Raw genomic sequence first — 17,024 nt, forward strand, 5'->3', positions numbered from 1 at the left:
AGAGAGATGACCCTAGCTGTCAGATGTCCACATACCAGCCCCCTCAAAAGTACCCATAAGAGAAAGAAAAATAGGGGCTTCAGAATCTGCAAAGGAGATGTCTGGGGGCTGAAAGGGAATATTTCTGGTTTCCTTTCATGCTTAAGGGTTATACTAGGTTCCAGGCACCAAAGAATGAGCACCAATAGTTACGGACACAAACCATTAGGGCCAAAACATAGAAGGAAGGATTCACCCTTGTTCAAAGATAATTTGTTCAGCAATGTCCATGTTCTTAAGGTCTGATCTAATTTACTCACATCATCATTTACCAGAGCTGCTTGTTAAACCTTGGGTTCTAGACTCCCTCTTAGACCCACTGGCTTAGGAGCTCTAGGGGTGGCCCAGGGTGGGTGTGTTTAACAAGATTCTCTGGTGTGCAGTCTGAACCTGAAGTGGAGTACCCCTGCAAGAGTCAGTGAGTCTGGGCAACGCTGTGAAATAAAGCCTGTGCTGCCTTGTTGGGGAAGATTATGTAGCAGGCCATCTCATCGAATTGGATCATCCCCCAGTAGAGATTTTTACCCTGTGGTTCAGTCACAATATCCTCTTGCCAGGCCTTCGCTCTGTCCCAGGCTCGCCACCACATTTGAAATTAGCAGAGAACCTTCTCGCTGTTCTGCTTCTGGAATCAGCCCAGCCAAACCTATTACTCAACACTGAAAGCATCTGATTGGCTTCTAATGAGGCAGCAGATCAGCTTTTAGGGGTCTGTTCTCTGTGTGATGTATGAATGGAGCTCCCATTAATGTTAATCAGTGGAGAGTTCCCATTGCTCGGGCAATTGTATTGTAAACTCTTGCTACTTGATACTCCAGTCAACTTCCTGTGTTTTGAAGTCCACAAGTGTTCAGGCATAAGCAGGAATCGTGAATGAAAAGGTCTTTAACCTTCTCCGGTTTTCTAAATAAACCTCCTTTCTCCGAGGCCCACATCCATGCTGCTCCCTCCACAATGACATATTTTATCCAATCACATTAAGTAATTAACTAGTGTAACCATAAGGCGCTTAGTCCTGGGGAGACAGAGGTGTTCCTTGAACTTGAAGAACTTACAGTCCGGCCTGGGTGACAGATGGGTAAAGGAACGATCATAAAACTGCTGTACACATAGAACGGACTGAGAAGGAAGCTTGGGGTGGAATTTCATATGATGAAGAGGAACTGCTCAAGAGGAGAAGAAATGATGCTCAAGAGAAGATGCTTAAAAGAAGAGCATTCCAGCAAGGGAAGGAAGAGCTTATATCAGGGCCAGCTTAACCTATAGTTCCCACTTGTCTGAATCTCTCACAGTAAGCACCATGCCCAGGACCCAACTTAATGTAGAGGACTGCAGAAATAGTTTTGTTCTCATTTATTTTAAAAGTAAAAGCAAAAAAGATATATAATAATGAATTTAGCCTGGATTATACTCAGCTTTATACCAACAAAGTCATAAAATACAATATTTAATTTTTTAATGGAATAAGAGGCACATAAAGGCAAAAATGCCTAGGGTCTCAAAAGTCACAGTGGGCTAAGTCATCAGCCCTGGCTTACGCAAAGATACAGGTGCAGAATAAGGTCTGGAACGGCAAATGATGATACCTAAAGCACTCTGACCCCGTACCCTGCAAAAGACACTTTTCTAAGAGCCTACTATTAACCTACTACTAACTTCTTTACTCTTCACAATCCAATGATGTAGGTACAACTACCACCACCTCTATTATAGAGATAGAGAAATCAAGGCAGAATAGGATAATCTCCCCAAAGTCATGCAGATAATACACTCACAGTCATCCAGAAAACCAGGGCACCTCTCCAGGCCTTGTAACTCCAGAGTCCCCACACTTAAGCTTTATGTGGACACACCTCAAATTATTCAGTTATTTGTGATGAACAGTCTACTTTCTTTCCTTCCAGTCAGCCACAGGCCAGTACTTTTGTAAAAGACAAAAACAAAAACAATAAAGACAAATTCCTGGAAAAAAGAAATATGAAACATAAAAAAGACAAGCTTTTTTTTTTAACATAAATTAACCCGTTTATTATAGGCTAGCAACATGATCAAACGGTGGTGCTTCTACTGGCCCTTCAGTTCCTTCTGTCTTCTGATGGCAGACTTTACTGCGATGGCAGAGGTGGTGTGCAGGTCCTGGCACCACCAGCTGCTGTTTTCATGCAGGAACCACAGTGCCAAATGCCCACAGCTCGTCTCTTCATCTTGGTTTTGCCACAGAAGGAGCAGGGATACTTGGCGTGCTGGCTGATTTCAATTTTGTCAACCATTTTCCTGAGGGAGGCACCATAATGGGTCCCGTATTTACCCATGATTCTGGCCTTCTTGGTGCGTTTTGCCATGTTAACGCAACCTAGATCCAAGCCCAAGAGCAAGACAAGCTTTTCATTTATTTTTTTTTTTTTAAAGACAAGCTTTTTAAAAAAAAAAAAAAGAAAAGAAAAGACTAGCCTGGGGACTTCCCTGGCAGTTCCATGGTTAAGACTCTGCATTGCCAATGCAGGAAGCACAGGTTTGATTCCTGGTCAGGGAACTGAGATCTCACATGCCATACAGCATGGCATAGCCAAAAAACATTAAAAATAAATGAGTGAATAAATTAAAAGGCTTAAAAAGATAAGCCTAATTTAGAAAAGATTAAATTCAAGATAAAGTTATGTTTCAGTAGTACTCTGATGTTGCAGTTGTGTCAAATTTCTATAACAGTTGCTCATGCTTTCCCTCAATGTATATGTTTACCTGATCTCAAAGATTTGCAGGCTAGCAAGAGTCTGTGTATCACACATGAACAGCACTGTTCTGGGGATCCCGTCAGTAAAAAGAGCTACAATCTCTTTCTCAGGAGGGGAGTGGAAAGAAGTCACAACAAGGAGGATGCCACCTCCCCAGAATGACGGTGAAAGGACTTGAGAAGGGGGAAGAATGGGACTCCAGAGTCAACCAGGTCCAGACCTTTGTCAACCAACTCAGGGGACACTTTATACCAAGCACCCACGTGTGACAGGCAGAGTGGGGCCATGTTGCCTGAGCCTCCTGCCGACTGAGGTCTCAAACTTTAGACTCTTGGTTCATGATCAAATGAGGTAATACATACATGTCATCACTGAGGCATACTCATAGATCACAATAGATGTTCAAGTATAAATTTTAAATTGGGCCCCGTCAACAGTGCACACTCCCTACAGTACTCTATGATTTGGTATTTTTAATTTAATCTCTAATTTGTCTTATGGATCATACAAGTGCACTGCATTATACAATTCTGCATCAAAACCTAAAAATTTATGAACTGTAAAATTTATTAATTGTTATATACCACAATTTTTTGTTTCCTTTCTATATTGAGTTTTACATCATAAGTATATGATCATATGACCCTTCAATCCTACCCCTGGGCATATATCTGGAGAAAAACACGGTCTGAAAGGATACAGGCACCCCTATGTTCACTGAAGCACTGTTTATAGTAGCCAGGACATGCAAGCAAACTAAATGTCCATCGACAGAGGAATGGATAAAGAATATGTGGTACATATATACCATGGAATATTACTCAAGCCATTAAAAAGAATGAAATAATGTCATTTACAGTAACAAGGTTGGACCAAGAGACGATCATACTAAGTGAAGTAAGTCAGAGAAGGAGAAATATCATATGACATTATCCTTATATGTGGAATCTAGAAAGAAATGATTCAAATGAACTTAACTTACAAAACAGACTCACAGACTTAGAAAATGAACTCATGATTGCCAGGGGGGAAATGATGAAGGGAAGGGATAGTTGGGGAGTTTGGGGTCAACATGTACACACTGCTGTATTTAAAATGGATAACAAACAATGTCCTACTGTATAGCACAGCAAACTGCTCAATGTTATGTGGCAGCCTGGATGGGAGGGGAGTCTGGGGGGAGAATGGGTACATGTATATGTATGGCTGAACTCCTTTGTAGTCCACCTGAAACTGTCACAACTGTTACAACACTGTTAATCAGTTATACTCCAAAATAAAAAGTTCTTTTTTAAAAAAAAATATTGCTGAAAAAGTAGAATAAAGTAGGATGTTGTTAGCAGAATAATATTTTAAATATCCCAGGAAATATGTTTACAGTAAATTCTATTTCCTTATCTCTAAAATAAAAATGACCAATTAGATGTAAAAGACCTTGAAAATATTAAACTATTGTATTTAAGCTACTGGGTATTGGTAGTTTAAAAAACAAGACAAAAGGCCCTGAAATGGAGTCACTTAGGCTAAACCCCACGTCATCAAACCAAGAACTAACTTTATTACAATTTTGGCCCTCCCAGAAACAGAATCTTAAACCAGCCAATCCAGAATTGCCTAACCAGCAATAGTTAGGTAATCTGTCTGACAGACACCCACTCTTCCCTAAAGGAAAGTAACCTTGCAATAAACCACCCACTTTTCCGCTAGTATAACTTCCTCCTTCCTGCCCCACTCTGCCTATAGAAGATGGTCACTTTATACAGCTCCTCACTCCTCAAAGTGCCTTTCTATCTGCTAGATTAGCATGCCTGATTCTAATCAATTTTTGCTCAAATCAACTCAAAGTGTTTAAAACACCTCAGTTTATCTTTGGAAGAGGAAACTGAGGAGACCTCCAAGATTCCCAGAAGCAGCAAGCAACCAACTTAGGCACCTGAGGGCTGCTTAAGCTCGCTCCTTTCTCTCTGTCCCTGGAGGTGTGGGCAAGTGCCTCTTAGAACCTAGTTCAAAAGTTTTTACATTATGACCTTTCAGACTCTATTAACGATTTCGTTTTTCAGACTGGGTTCATAAATTGGCTGGAGTCAGACTCAGTCTGACTTCAACCAGACAGTATCTGAGGTCAGATTGGGCTGAACTTGAAAACAGATGGGGTCCAGGATCAGACTTGGTCTCACTTTAAGCTGGCCTAGGTTCAGTGTGAATAAAATTCTATTTTAAGGTTGAACAGGAAGATTAATCTATCAAAGATAATCCTAGATTACAGTGACCACAACGGAGAACTTTTAACCTAGATAGGTTTATCCATTTAGGAGACGCCCTCGAGAATGGCAACCCACTCCAGTATTCTTGCCTAGAGAATGCCATGGACAAAGGAGCCTGGCAGGCTATATAGTCCATGGAGTCACAAGAGTCAGACGTGACTTAGTGACTAAACCACCACCAAGCTTATCCATTTAGGAGGTGCCTAGAGTGTCTCAGTCAAGCACTGACCATAAAAAATAGAGGAAAAATTATTTTTCCTCCTCTACAGCATCTGGCGACCAGGCCGAGACTCACAGGGACATCCACTCTCTCCACATTTGCAGATGGGATCCTGAGAAAACCAGCAGAAGCCAGCAAAAAGTGAGAACTCAAACCAAATTCAGTTCTCCCAGATTTCTATCTGCAGTGCCTGATTGAGAAAAGATGGCAAAATTTTATGTTGTCCCTTTCTGTCCAAATTCAGATTGGCAGGCAAAATATATAAGAATCAGATCTTTGAATTATGACTCATGACCATGCTTTTGAGTACCCATTGGTTGTTGGTCTGTTCTCTTCTTGGGATAGCTTTGCCCTTGTATGTCTCATTTTGTGTCTGAGAACTTAGAAAGGATCTAAAAATACAGCCAGACACAAAGGTGAATTGCAGTCTATTTGTGGCTAGGGTTCTACCAACTGTTGCCAGCTCTCAGAGGACTGACTAAATCTTTCTTCCTTTTTTTTTTTTTGGTTATCTTTAGGAATGGCTATTGCTCTTGAGTATCTTTTGCACCCTATTTGAAGATACCTCTCATGTTCATGAAGCTGTTCTATACTTCCAGGTGTATTTACTATTTGTCTTGGTTCAAATCTGACAAAGATAATCAAAAGGATTTTTTAAAAGTAGCCCTATGGTCAAAAGTTAGCCAAATTGGTAGCTGATATTCAGGAAGTCAAGAAACACCTGGAGTAACAGGCAAATTTGGCCTTGGAATGAGGAATGAGTTTTGCCAAGAAAATGCACTGGTCATAGCAAACACCCTCTTCCACCAACAACACAAGAGAAGACTCTACCCATGGACATCACCAGATGGTCAACACCGAAATCAGACTGATTATATTCTTTGCAGCCAAAGATGGAGAAGCTTTATACAGTCAACAAAAACAAGACCAGGAGCTGACTGTGGCTCAGATCATGAACTCCTTATTGCCAAATTCAGACTCAAATTGAAGAAACTAGGGAAAACCACTAGACCATTCAGGTATGACCTAAATCAAATCCCTTATGATTATACAGTGGAAGTAAGAAATAGATTTAAGGGCCTAGATCTGATAGATAGAGTGCCTGATGAACTATGGAATGAGGTTCGTGACATTGTACAGGAGACAGGGATCAAGACCATCCCCATGGAAAAGAAATGCAAAAAAGCACAATGGCTCTCTAGGGAGGCCACAAATAGCTGTGAAAAGAAGAGAGGCAAAAAGCAATGGAGAAAAGGAAAGATATAAGCATCTGAATGCAGAGTTCCAAAGAATAGCAAGAAGAGATAAGAAAGCCTTCTTCAGCGATCAATGCAAAGAAATAGAGGAAAATAACAGAATAGGAAAGACTAGAGATCTCTTCAAGAAAATCAGAGATACCAAGGGAACATTTCATGCAAAGATGGGCTCGATAAAGGACAGAAATGGTATGGACCTAACAGAAGCAGAAGATATTAAGAAGAGGTGGCAAGAATACACAGAAGAACTCTACAAAAAAGATCTTCATGACCCGGATAATCACGATGGTGTGATCACTCATCTAGAGCCAGACATCCTGGAATGTGAAGTCAAGTGGGCCTTAGAAAGCATCACTACAAACAAAGCTAGTGGAGGTGATGGAATTCCAGTTGAGCTATTTCAAATCCTGAAAGATGATGCTGTGAAAGTGCTGCACTCAATATGCCAGCAAATTTGGAAAACTCAGCAGGGGCCACAGGACTGGAAAAGGTCAGTTTTCACTCCAATCCCAAAGAAAGGCAATGCCAAAGAATGCTCAAACTACCGCACAACTGCAGTCATCTCACATGCTAGTAAAGTAATGCTCAAAATTCTCCAAGCCAGGCTTCAGCAATACGTGAACCATGAACTTCCTGATGTTCAAGCTGGTTTTAGAAAAGGCAGAGGAACCAGAGATCAAATTGCCAACATCCGCTGGATCATGGTAAAAGCAAGAGAGTTCCAGAAAAACATCTATTTCTGCTTTATTGACTATGCCAAAGCCTTGGACTGTGTGGATCACAATAAACTGTGGAAAATTCTGAAAGAGATGGGAATACCAGACCACCTGACCTGCCCCTTGAGAAATCTGTATGCAGGTCAGGAAGCAACAGTGAGAACTGGACATAGAACAACAGCCTGGTTCCCAATAGGAAAAGGAGTACATCAAGGCTGTATATTGTCACCCTGCTTATTTAACTTATATGCAGAGTACATCATGAGAAACACTGGACTGGAAGAAACACAAGCTGGAATCAAGATTGCCGGGAGAAATATCAATAACCTCAGATATGCAGATGACACCACCCTTATGGCAGAAAGTAAAGAGGAACTAAAAAGCCTCTTGATGAAAGTGAAAGAGGAGAGTGAAGAAGTTGGCTTAAAGCTCAACATTCAGAAAATGAAGATCATGGCATCTGGTCCTATCACTTCATGGGAAATAGATGGGCAAACAGTGGAAACAGTGTCAGACTTTATTTTTGGAGGCTCCAAAATCACTGCAGATGGTGACTGCAGCCATGAAATTAAAAGACGCTTACTCCTTGGAAGAAAAGTTATGACCAACCTAGGTAGCCTATTCTAAAGCAGAGACATTACTTTGCTGACTAAGGTCCGTCTAGTCAAAGCTATGGTTTTTCCTGTGGTCATGTATGGATGTGAGAGTTGGACTGTGAAGAAGGCTGAGTGCCGAAGAATTGATGCTTTTGAACTGTGGTGTTGGAGAAGACTCTTGAGAGTCCCTTGGACTACAAGGAGATTCAACCAGTCCATTCTGAAGGAGATCAGCCCTGGGATTTCTTTGGAGGGAATGATGCTAAAGCTGAAGCTCCAGTACTTTGGCCACCTCATGCGAAGAGTTGACTCATTGGAAAAGACTCTGATTCTGGGAGCGATTGGGGGCAGGAGGAGAAGGGGACAACAGAGGATGAGATGGCTGGATGGCATCACCGACTCGATGGACGTGAGTCTGAGTGAACTCCAGGAGCTGGTGATGGACAGGGAGGCCTGGCGTGCTGCGATTCCTGGGGTCGCAGAGTCGGACATGACTGAGTGACTGAACTGAACTGAACTGATTCAGAGCCTGTGGGGAACATTTTTAAAGACCTTCTCCCTTAACCTAAAATGAAGTTATATATCCAGAGGGAAATAAAAACATTCTGAAGCCTTTTTGTGGGAGGATCTACCAAAACATTTCAAAGAAACACAGCTCTAAATCTAGAACATAGGACTCATTTGATTTCCCTCTGAGCTGAAGGTCTTCTCTCTGATAATAAAGAAGCAAACTGCAGATGATGTAGTTGAACAAATAGGTTGGAATCTTGATATCATTCAGGTTGCAATCCAGTTTTTTCTGAGGAATTAAATATAACTGTATTGTCCTACACATCTTTTCAAGAATAGAAATGCAATGCTAGAAACAACTCACAGCCCACCGATCCTTTTTACCAATCTCAGATCGTCTCCTATCATGTCAAAAAGCTTGCAGATAGTGTAAAATACCTGTGCTTAGGGAACAAAAGTCCTTCTTGGTGGAACTTGCATTCTTCTTCTATGCAATTTAAGACATAAATGTTCTCCCTGGTATCATCAAGAATCAAGGTAATTCATATCAGAAGAGAAAAAGAAAAGGAAAAGGCTATTTTGAAAACTTGGCCTTAAAATTTCTTCTACAAATATTAGCAAAAAGTTTACACCATCCAAGCAGATAACCTTAACATATCATACAAATTTGGATGCAAATGTTCTTTTGTAGGTTTCCCAAGTGGCTCAGTGGTAAAGAATCCACCTGCCAATGCAGGATACATGGGTTCAACCCTTGGGTAGGGAAGATCCCCTGGAGGAGGAAATGGTAACCCACTCCAGTATTCTTGCCTGGAAAGCCCCATGGACAGAGGAGCCTGGCTGGCTACAGTCCATAGGGTTGCAAAGAGTCAGACATCACCAAGCATGCACATATGTTCTTTTATAACCTGGTGAGTCTGCAGTAATCATACCTTTTTGTGACTAAAATTAATGCTAGGACTGGAAGCAACTTAGATGTCCATTGAAAGATGAATAGATACAGAAGTTGGGGTACATATACACAACTGACTACTACTCAGCTATAAAAAGGAATGCATTTGACTTGGTTCTAATGAGGTAGATGAACCTAGAGCCTATTACACAAAGTGAAGTAGGTCAGAAAGAGAAAGACAAATATCGTATATTAATATATATACATGGAATCTAGAAAGATGGTACTGATGAACCTATCTACAGGGCAGCAATGGAGATGCAGACATAGAGAAGAGACTTTTATACATAGTTGGGGAGAGAGTAGGTAGGATGATTTGAGAGAATAGTCCTAAAACATATACTTTACCATATGTAAAGCAAAGAGTCAGTGGGAATTTGCTCTATGACACAGAGAACTCAAAGCCAGTTCTGTGACAACCTAGAGGAGTAGGATGGGAAGAGAGGTGGGAGGGAGGTTTAAGGCGGGGGACACATACATATACCTATGGCTGATTCATGGTGATGTACGGCAGAAATCATCACAATATTGTAAAGTAATTATCCTCTAATTAAAAATTGAATTAAATTTTTTTTAAAAGCTATAAAATCTCTTTACATCTGCTTGTATGTTTATGTATGTCTGTATCTGTTAAAAATGTGATTTTTTTCACCTCCAACAGTATCACCAAAATTGATTCGTAAACAGCTCTGCTTAATTGACTTAAAGATAAATAAGTGTTTGTGTAAATAAAAAACACTTTCAGAAATTCAGAAACTAATCTAAATGTTTTTCAAGTTCACATGATCTAGGATGTGTGTGTGCATGCATGCTTAGTCGTGTCCAACTCTGCAACCCTATGGACTGTAGCTGGCCAGGCTCCTCTGTTCATGGGATCTTCTAGGAAGAATGCTGGACAGGGTTGCCATTTCCTCCTCCAGAGTATCCTCCTGACTCAGAGATTAAACCTGTGTCTCCTGCATTGGCAGGTGGATTCTTTACCACTGCAGCATGTGGGAAGCCCATGATCTAGGATAATCAGTAAATAAAAGCTATTTTAGGTTTGTTAGTTTAATTTAAAAAGACACAGCACAGAGATACCAGCATTAAATATAATACTTTCATTCCTTCAGTTCAGTTCAGTCGCTCAATCATGTCCAACTCTTTGTGACCTCATGAACTGCAGCACACCAGTCCTCTCGGTCCATCACCAACTCCCGGAGCCTACCCAAACTCATGTCCATTGAGTCGGTGATGCCATCCAATCATCTCATCCTCTGTCATCCCCTACTCCTCCTGCCCTCAATCTTTCCCAGCATCAGGGTCTTTTCAAATGAGTCAGCTCTTCGCATGAGGTGGCCAAAGTACTGGAGTTTCAGCTTTAGCATCATTCCTTCCAAAGAAATCCCAGGGCTGATCTCCTTCAGAATGGACTGGTTGGATCTCCTTGCAGTCCAAGGGACTCTCAAGAGTCTTCTCCAACACCACAGTTCAAAAGCATCAATTCTTCCTTACTAAAGGTCAAAACAGCTTATGCTATCTCTATTACAGAATCTGTCGATAAGAAAAATAACTTAAGCTGTTTAAAGTCTTGTGAAATATTCATGAGTAATCTAAGCATTCTGTTGTTTTCCTCTATTTCTTTGCACTGATCGCTGAGGAAGGCTTTCTTATCTCTCCTTGCTATTCTTTGGAACTCTGCATTCAGATGCTTATATCTTTCCTTTTCCTCTATGTTGTTCACTTCTCTTCTTTTCACAGCTCTTTGTAAGGCCTCCCCAGACAGCCATTTTGTTTTTTTGCAATACTTTGGCCACCTCATGCAAAGAGTTGGCTCACTGGAAAAGAACTTGATGCTGGGAGGGATTGGGGGCAGGAGGAGAAGGGGACGACAGAGGATGAGATGGCTGGATGGCATCACCAACTTGATGGACATGAGTTTGAGTGAACTCCGGGTGTTGATGATGGACAGGGAGGCCTGGCGATTCATGGGGTCGCAAAGAGTCGGACACGACCGAGCAACTGAACTGAACTGAATCTAAGCATACTTATTGAGAACAAGTAAATTAAACAGATGTAAGACAAAAGTTTACAAATTGACTTTTAAATAACAGTTATGTTGACAGATGAATGGATAAAGAAGTTGTGGTACATATATACAATGGAGTCTTACTCAATCATAAGAAGTAATGAATTAGAGTCCGTTGTAGTGAGGTGCGTGAACCTAGAGCCTGTTATACAGAGCGAAGTAAGTCAGAAAGAGAAGAACAGACATCATAGATCAATGCACATATGCGGAGTCTAGAAAAGCTGGCACTGATGCTCCTATTTACAGAGAAGAAATGCACACACAGAGAACAGTCTGCTAGACACGGCAGCGGAAGGACAGGGGAGGAGGAACTGAGAAAGCAGCATGGCATATATACCGCATCATGTGTGAAACAGGTAACTAGTGGGAAGCTGCTATATAACACAAGAAGCCCATCTTAGAGCTCTGTGATGACCTACAGGGCTGGGAGGGGGGTAGAAAGGAGTCTCAAGAGGGAGAGGATATAGATAATTATGACTGATACACATTACTGTATGGCAGAGACCACCACAACATTGTAAAGCAGTTATCTTCCAATAAAAAAAAATTATGCTTCATAGCATGTCTACTTGAAAATACTTTCCAAAACTTTTCTGAGAACTTGAAACTTGAAAGTTATATTGAGGTAAGTAAAATTACAGATATGCACTCAATATCTAGATCATTTTCAAATGAGACAAAATACTGAAACATCAATTAATGAACACAAGTTTATTTATTTTCACTTTCTTTTTATAGAGGAATCAAAGACATTTGGGTCTATTAGTAAACATGTTTTGGGCTACAGTGGAAAATTTACTACTAGGAAGAATATGCTTCTAGAAATTATGTATTTATAAATTTGCCAATCTATAGAATTCTAATTTAACAGACAATCCACAATTGCTTATTTCATATTTTTCATTAAGAACAAAGAATTCTAAAGGGTAACAATTCTAATCAATATATGCAAGTAAAACGTACTAGAAATTATAAGGGTGAAAAGAAACAACATACAAGACAAGTTAGTAAGGAAAGTAAGAAGATTCCTTGTTCCAGAATGAGAAAGAAGAAAAAGATATAAGGTGAAATCTGAATGGATATAAGAATGTTGTAGAAGGTTTGTAGAAAAAGAACCTTGGGAAAGGAATTGTATGTGCAGTCAAGCTAAAATTAAAATGGATTTGTTTTGAAATAATACATTTTAATATCAAATATACACTGGTACCAAATTATACTTTTGTTTTCTGTTAACACAAAGTTTTATTGGATTATTGGTCTGCTCTTGATAAGAGATTGTTAAGAGCTCTTGATTAAAGCCTGGTCTAGCCCGCCAGGCTCTGTTCCTGGGATTTTCCGGGCAAGCACACTGCAGCAGGTTTCCTCCTCCAGGAGATCTTCCCCACCCAGGGACTGAACCTGCATCTCCTGCACCGGCAGGCAGATTTTCCACCACTGCACTACCAGGGAAGCCCATTGTGTACATATATCAGGCCATGGCACGGAGGAGTAATCCAGCCTTCAAACGACTGCTGGATTTGCCACAATGCTGGGGATACTTGAGTTTGGTGCATCACAAAGTTTTCCCTGTTTTCCGACATCTCTGTTTCTCTGGAACAAATTGAGCCCCCTCTCTACTGTGTCAGACTTTTCATCCAGGGTAGTCCATTTCCCTGCCACTGATTAACAAGCAGAAACCCAAGGAAACATCCATCTAGGCTTTATACAAAAAAGGCACACAGGCAACGATGACTAGAATAAAACCACCTGTGCAGTCTACCGACCCCTAAGTTTTACTGACCTCTGTGGCTATGACCTTTCCAGTCCTAGGCCAGAGAACAAATGGAAATTACTGAGAGGCATTCGTGATTCAAAATTAGCTTCCTGTGCCAGATGCTTACTGCCCTGGCTAAGAGTAAGTGCAAATAAAGCTATGACCAGGAATCTCTCCTTAACTCTTGAAAATACAATATAACCTGTTGCTAAAGCAATATCTGCCCCCAAATGATCCATCGATTCTCTGGCCATTGTTCCTGATAATAGCATAGCCCTAGATCATCTTTTAGCCAAGCAAAGAGGTGTTTGTACTGTGGTCAACACCACTTATTGTACCTGGATTGACACTTCCAGGGAAGCTGAGACTCAGTTATATAAGATCACTGAACAATCCAGTTGGCTTAAGTGACTCCTGAAATGGGGTCTTTCTTTCACTTGATTCTCATTAATTTTGGTCATGGGGACTATGGTTCCAAAGTACACTCCAGACAGTGGGAATTATCATGCTTATTTATAATAATCATAGTAGTCTGCCTGGTAGGCTGTATTCTCTTAAAAGCTTTAAATGCATACTCACAGCTGCTAACCATCAAGCAAATGACTAGATTCCCTAAGATTAGAGTGTAAGAAAAGGAAAGAAGAGAGGAGTTAATTTAAAGAATATGAACCCAACATGGTGACCTGTGGATACCACAGAGAGGATCAGCAGAAACCGTGAAAACCTCAGAGCGGTAGCTGGGCGTAGTGCTAATACCTTAAATTTCATTCACATCTCTCAGTTACACCAAGAGTCTGATCAAAAGAGGTGAATTTTTCAAAAAAGATAACAAGCCCAAAATGGAATCATTTATGCCAAGCCCTCTGTCACCAAACCAAGAAGTTTCAACTCTCTAAGAAATGGATCTAAGAAATGGAATCTTAGATCAGTCAGGAATCACATGATCAGCACTAGTTAGGTAATCTGACATATAAACCCCTGCCATTCTCTGAAGGAAAGTGACTTTGCAATAACCAACACACTTTTTTGTCTAATATAATTTCTTTGTTCTCACTCCATCTGGTTATAAGAGTCTTTGATTTTGTACAATTCTTAGAGCTCCTTTATATCTGCTAAATTGAATACTGCCTGATTCAAATTGATTTCTGTGCAAATAAACTCAATCTCAGTATGCCCCAGTTTTTCTCGTGACAATGGTATTCTCTGGAAATCCAGGCTTTCCAACCAAGGTTTGTATAAAACAAGATGCACCTTTATTTCCTGGAAGAGAATTATAATAACTGCCTTAGATCACTTGCTGCCTTGCGTGTTACTCTCAATCGGGGTGTTGTGTGGTGGTCATTACCCTTATATTGAAAGGAACATCTGATCTTAATTCCACCAAGTTTTCATTCATCTACTTCCCTTCCACCAAAAATTTCACCCAGATGGGATGTTCTCATATGGCGATGGGGTGCAGAAGCAAATCTTGTTTTTTTTTTTTTTCCACAGAAGGAGACATGACTGTCTGGGATTTGGGGATTTAGAATTTCTTGTTAATGGCAAAATCTGGAACGTTGTTGTAACTCGGGCAGTAGATGGTCACTGTCCTGAAGGAAAAAGGGCAGTCCAGAGTAAAGACCTTGCTCATAGGCATCAACGCCACACCAGCCTCCACCCAGAAATGGACCAACACAACCACTCCATAAGTGCCAGTACGGTACCCCTGTGGAGCAGGTGGACGTGCCTCTGGGGAGTGGAACAGTAGCACCGCCTAAGAAGTGATGAGTCATACGTGTTCTCATCCTATCATCATAGAAGATATAGAACTGCCCAGGAGGTTTGGGGACCTGTTATGTCAGCTTCAGAGTACTCATCTAAGTGTGGTACCATGCTTCATCTTATCTAATTCTCATGACAACCTAGTGAAATCAGTACTGTTGGTTTACAGACAAAGAAATTGAGCCATGGAAACAGCAAGTAACTTTCTGCGAATGACACAGCTAGTCACTGGTAATGCTGGGGTTTGAATATGGATGCATAGATAAATGTTTAATGTAATGTATTATATTGATATGACTCCTATTCTTCCATGCAGATACTTTACATAGCTCTTGGGAGGGCCCTCTTTTTCAAGATTATCACCAGAACTTCAGATACAAGAGACAGGCAAGCTAGTATCAGCAGCACTAGAAACAACAGTTGTAAAGAGCATGTACACAGTAAACATTTGTCATTATTGTATGTACTTCTCCAAATTGCCTGAAACTAGTATTTTACCAGACCCATATTACAGATGAGCACACAGTGCTTTTAAGAGGTTAGGTAGTTGCCACAGCCGCACAAGAGATTTGGTCTAGATCAGAGATTCAAATCTGCTGTTTCCGTTTCTTTCTGTTTTCCAACCACTATTCTGAGTTTTCATAACAAGCCATTCCTCTTGGCTTCTCAGGTGGCACTAGTGGTAAGGAACCTGCCTGCCAAAGCAGGAGACATATCAGGCGTTTTAAGTTTGAACCCTGGGTCAGGAAGATCCCTGAGGCAGGGCACAGCAACCCACCCCAGTAGTCTTGCCTGTACAGAGGAGCCTGGCAGGCTACAGTCCATGGGGTCACACAGTGTCAAACATGACTGAAGCGACTTATCATGCATTCCTCTCTGTGGCCCACACACTCTCTCTTCCACCTTGTCCTGAACAAATGCAGTTTGTCTAGGTTCCCTCTACCTACCCTTCTTTGTCACCCCCGAGGCCCGCGATGAAAACTATTTAGTTTAAAACTTAGTTGTAAATCTCAGGGAAGGGAAATACTGTCCTACCCCAGGCAGCCTCCTTCACTGTGAATCACTTTGTAGAAGCTGAGCTGAAACCAAGCAACCCAACTCCTAGTACTGATAATTACTGAAATTTGTTGAGAATAACAATAGCTCAGTAAAGCCCAGTGTTTCCCTAAAGGGCAAGTATAACAGGCCTATAACTTCAAACGTGTAAGAATAATTTGTTATTCATGTTAATCCCCTCTCCATTGCCAGCCACATCAATCTTTTTCAAAGAGGGACACTGGGAAAAAAAACTACTGAAGTCTGAAGGGAAAAGACAGGCACTAAGGTGAGCAGCGGCAGCCAGGAAAGCAACTCAGTGATTCTGCTCATCACTGCCTGAGTCTTGGAATATCTCATTCAGGTTCACCCTTCACCCCAGGCCCATTTGACTATAATCTCCCAGTAGGAAGGGAAGTGGGTTGGGGGGCAACAACCATCAAGCTATTCTGCTACTTTTTTTTTTTTTACAAGAATAACATTTTTCAAGAACTTTTACCATGGAGGTCCAGGCATGATTACTCACCCTGGTTAAAGTTAATGAATTCTTTGCCAATTCTGTTTCAACTCAGAAACAGCACCCACTTTAAAACCCGTACACACACCCAGACAGAGACACAGGTTTCCAGGACTTAGTTTTCAAAGTTGCAGAAGTATTTCAAGTACAGATGATGTTTAGAAATATTTACTTGCCAATGACAGAGAAGGAAAACGCAACATGGATGCAGGTGACTCGGCAAAAGCAAGAATTCAAATAAATTGAAGGGAGAGCCTCTGAGCTAACATCTTAGAAAAGAAAGAAATGGTGTTAGACGTTTCCATGGCATCCTCTCCCTGCTTTTACTCAAATGGTGAATGAAGATTTGTAGGAGATGCTTTTTGCTAGCAGTCACAGACAGGCCACCCCATATCTTCCTGTTCTTGTTCCACGTACATTAGAGAAAAAGCAAAGATTTTTCTTCTCCACTTTACTTTGCCTTCACGTGTCCCTGGAAACAGGAACAATGGAGATGTCTAGCTTTCCCAGATCTTGGCACTTGAGGAAAACCAAGATCCTTTCTAAGTTCATACTAGTCAAAGGACCTAAAGCGTAAGAAGATAACTTAATGTTCACTTTCATAA

The 17,024-nt window shown here is 41.0% G+C and overlaps 1 pseudogene; it reads right to left on the reverse strand.

Moving 5' to 3' along the window:
• Window positions 1-2,103: 2,103 nt before the first annotated feature.
• Window positions 2,104-2,448, reverse strand: LOC120853056 (annotated as a pseudogene).
• Between the last annotated feature and the right edge of the window lie 14,576 nt (window positions 2,449-17,024).

The sequence above is a fragment of the Oryx dammah genome, unplaced genomic scaffold (assembly GCF_014754425.2).
Source record: "Oryx dammah isolate SB20612 unplaced genomic scaffold, SCBI_Odam_1.1 HiC_scaffold_26, whole genome shotgun sequence".
Taxonomy (NCBI): domain Eukaryota; kingdom Metazoa; phylum Chordata; class Mammalia; order Artiodactyla; family Bovidae; genus Oryx; species Oryx dammah.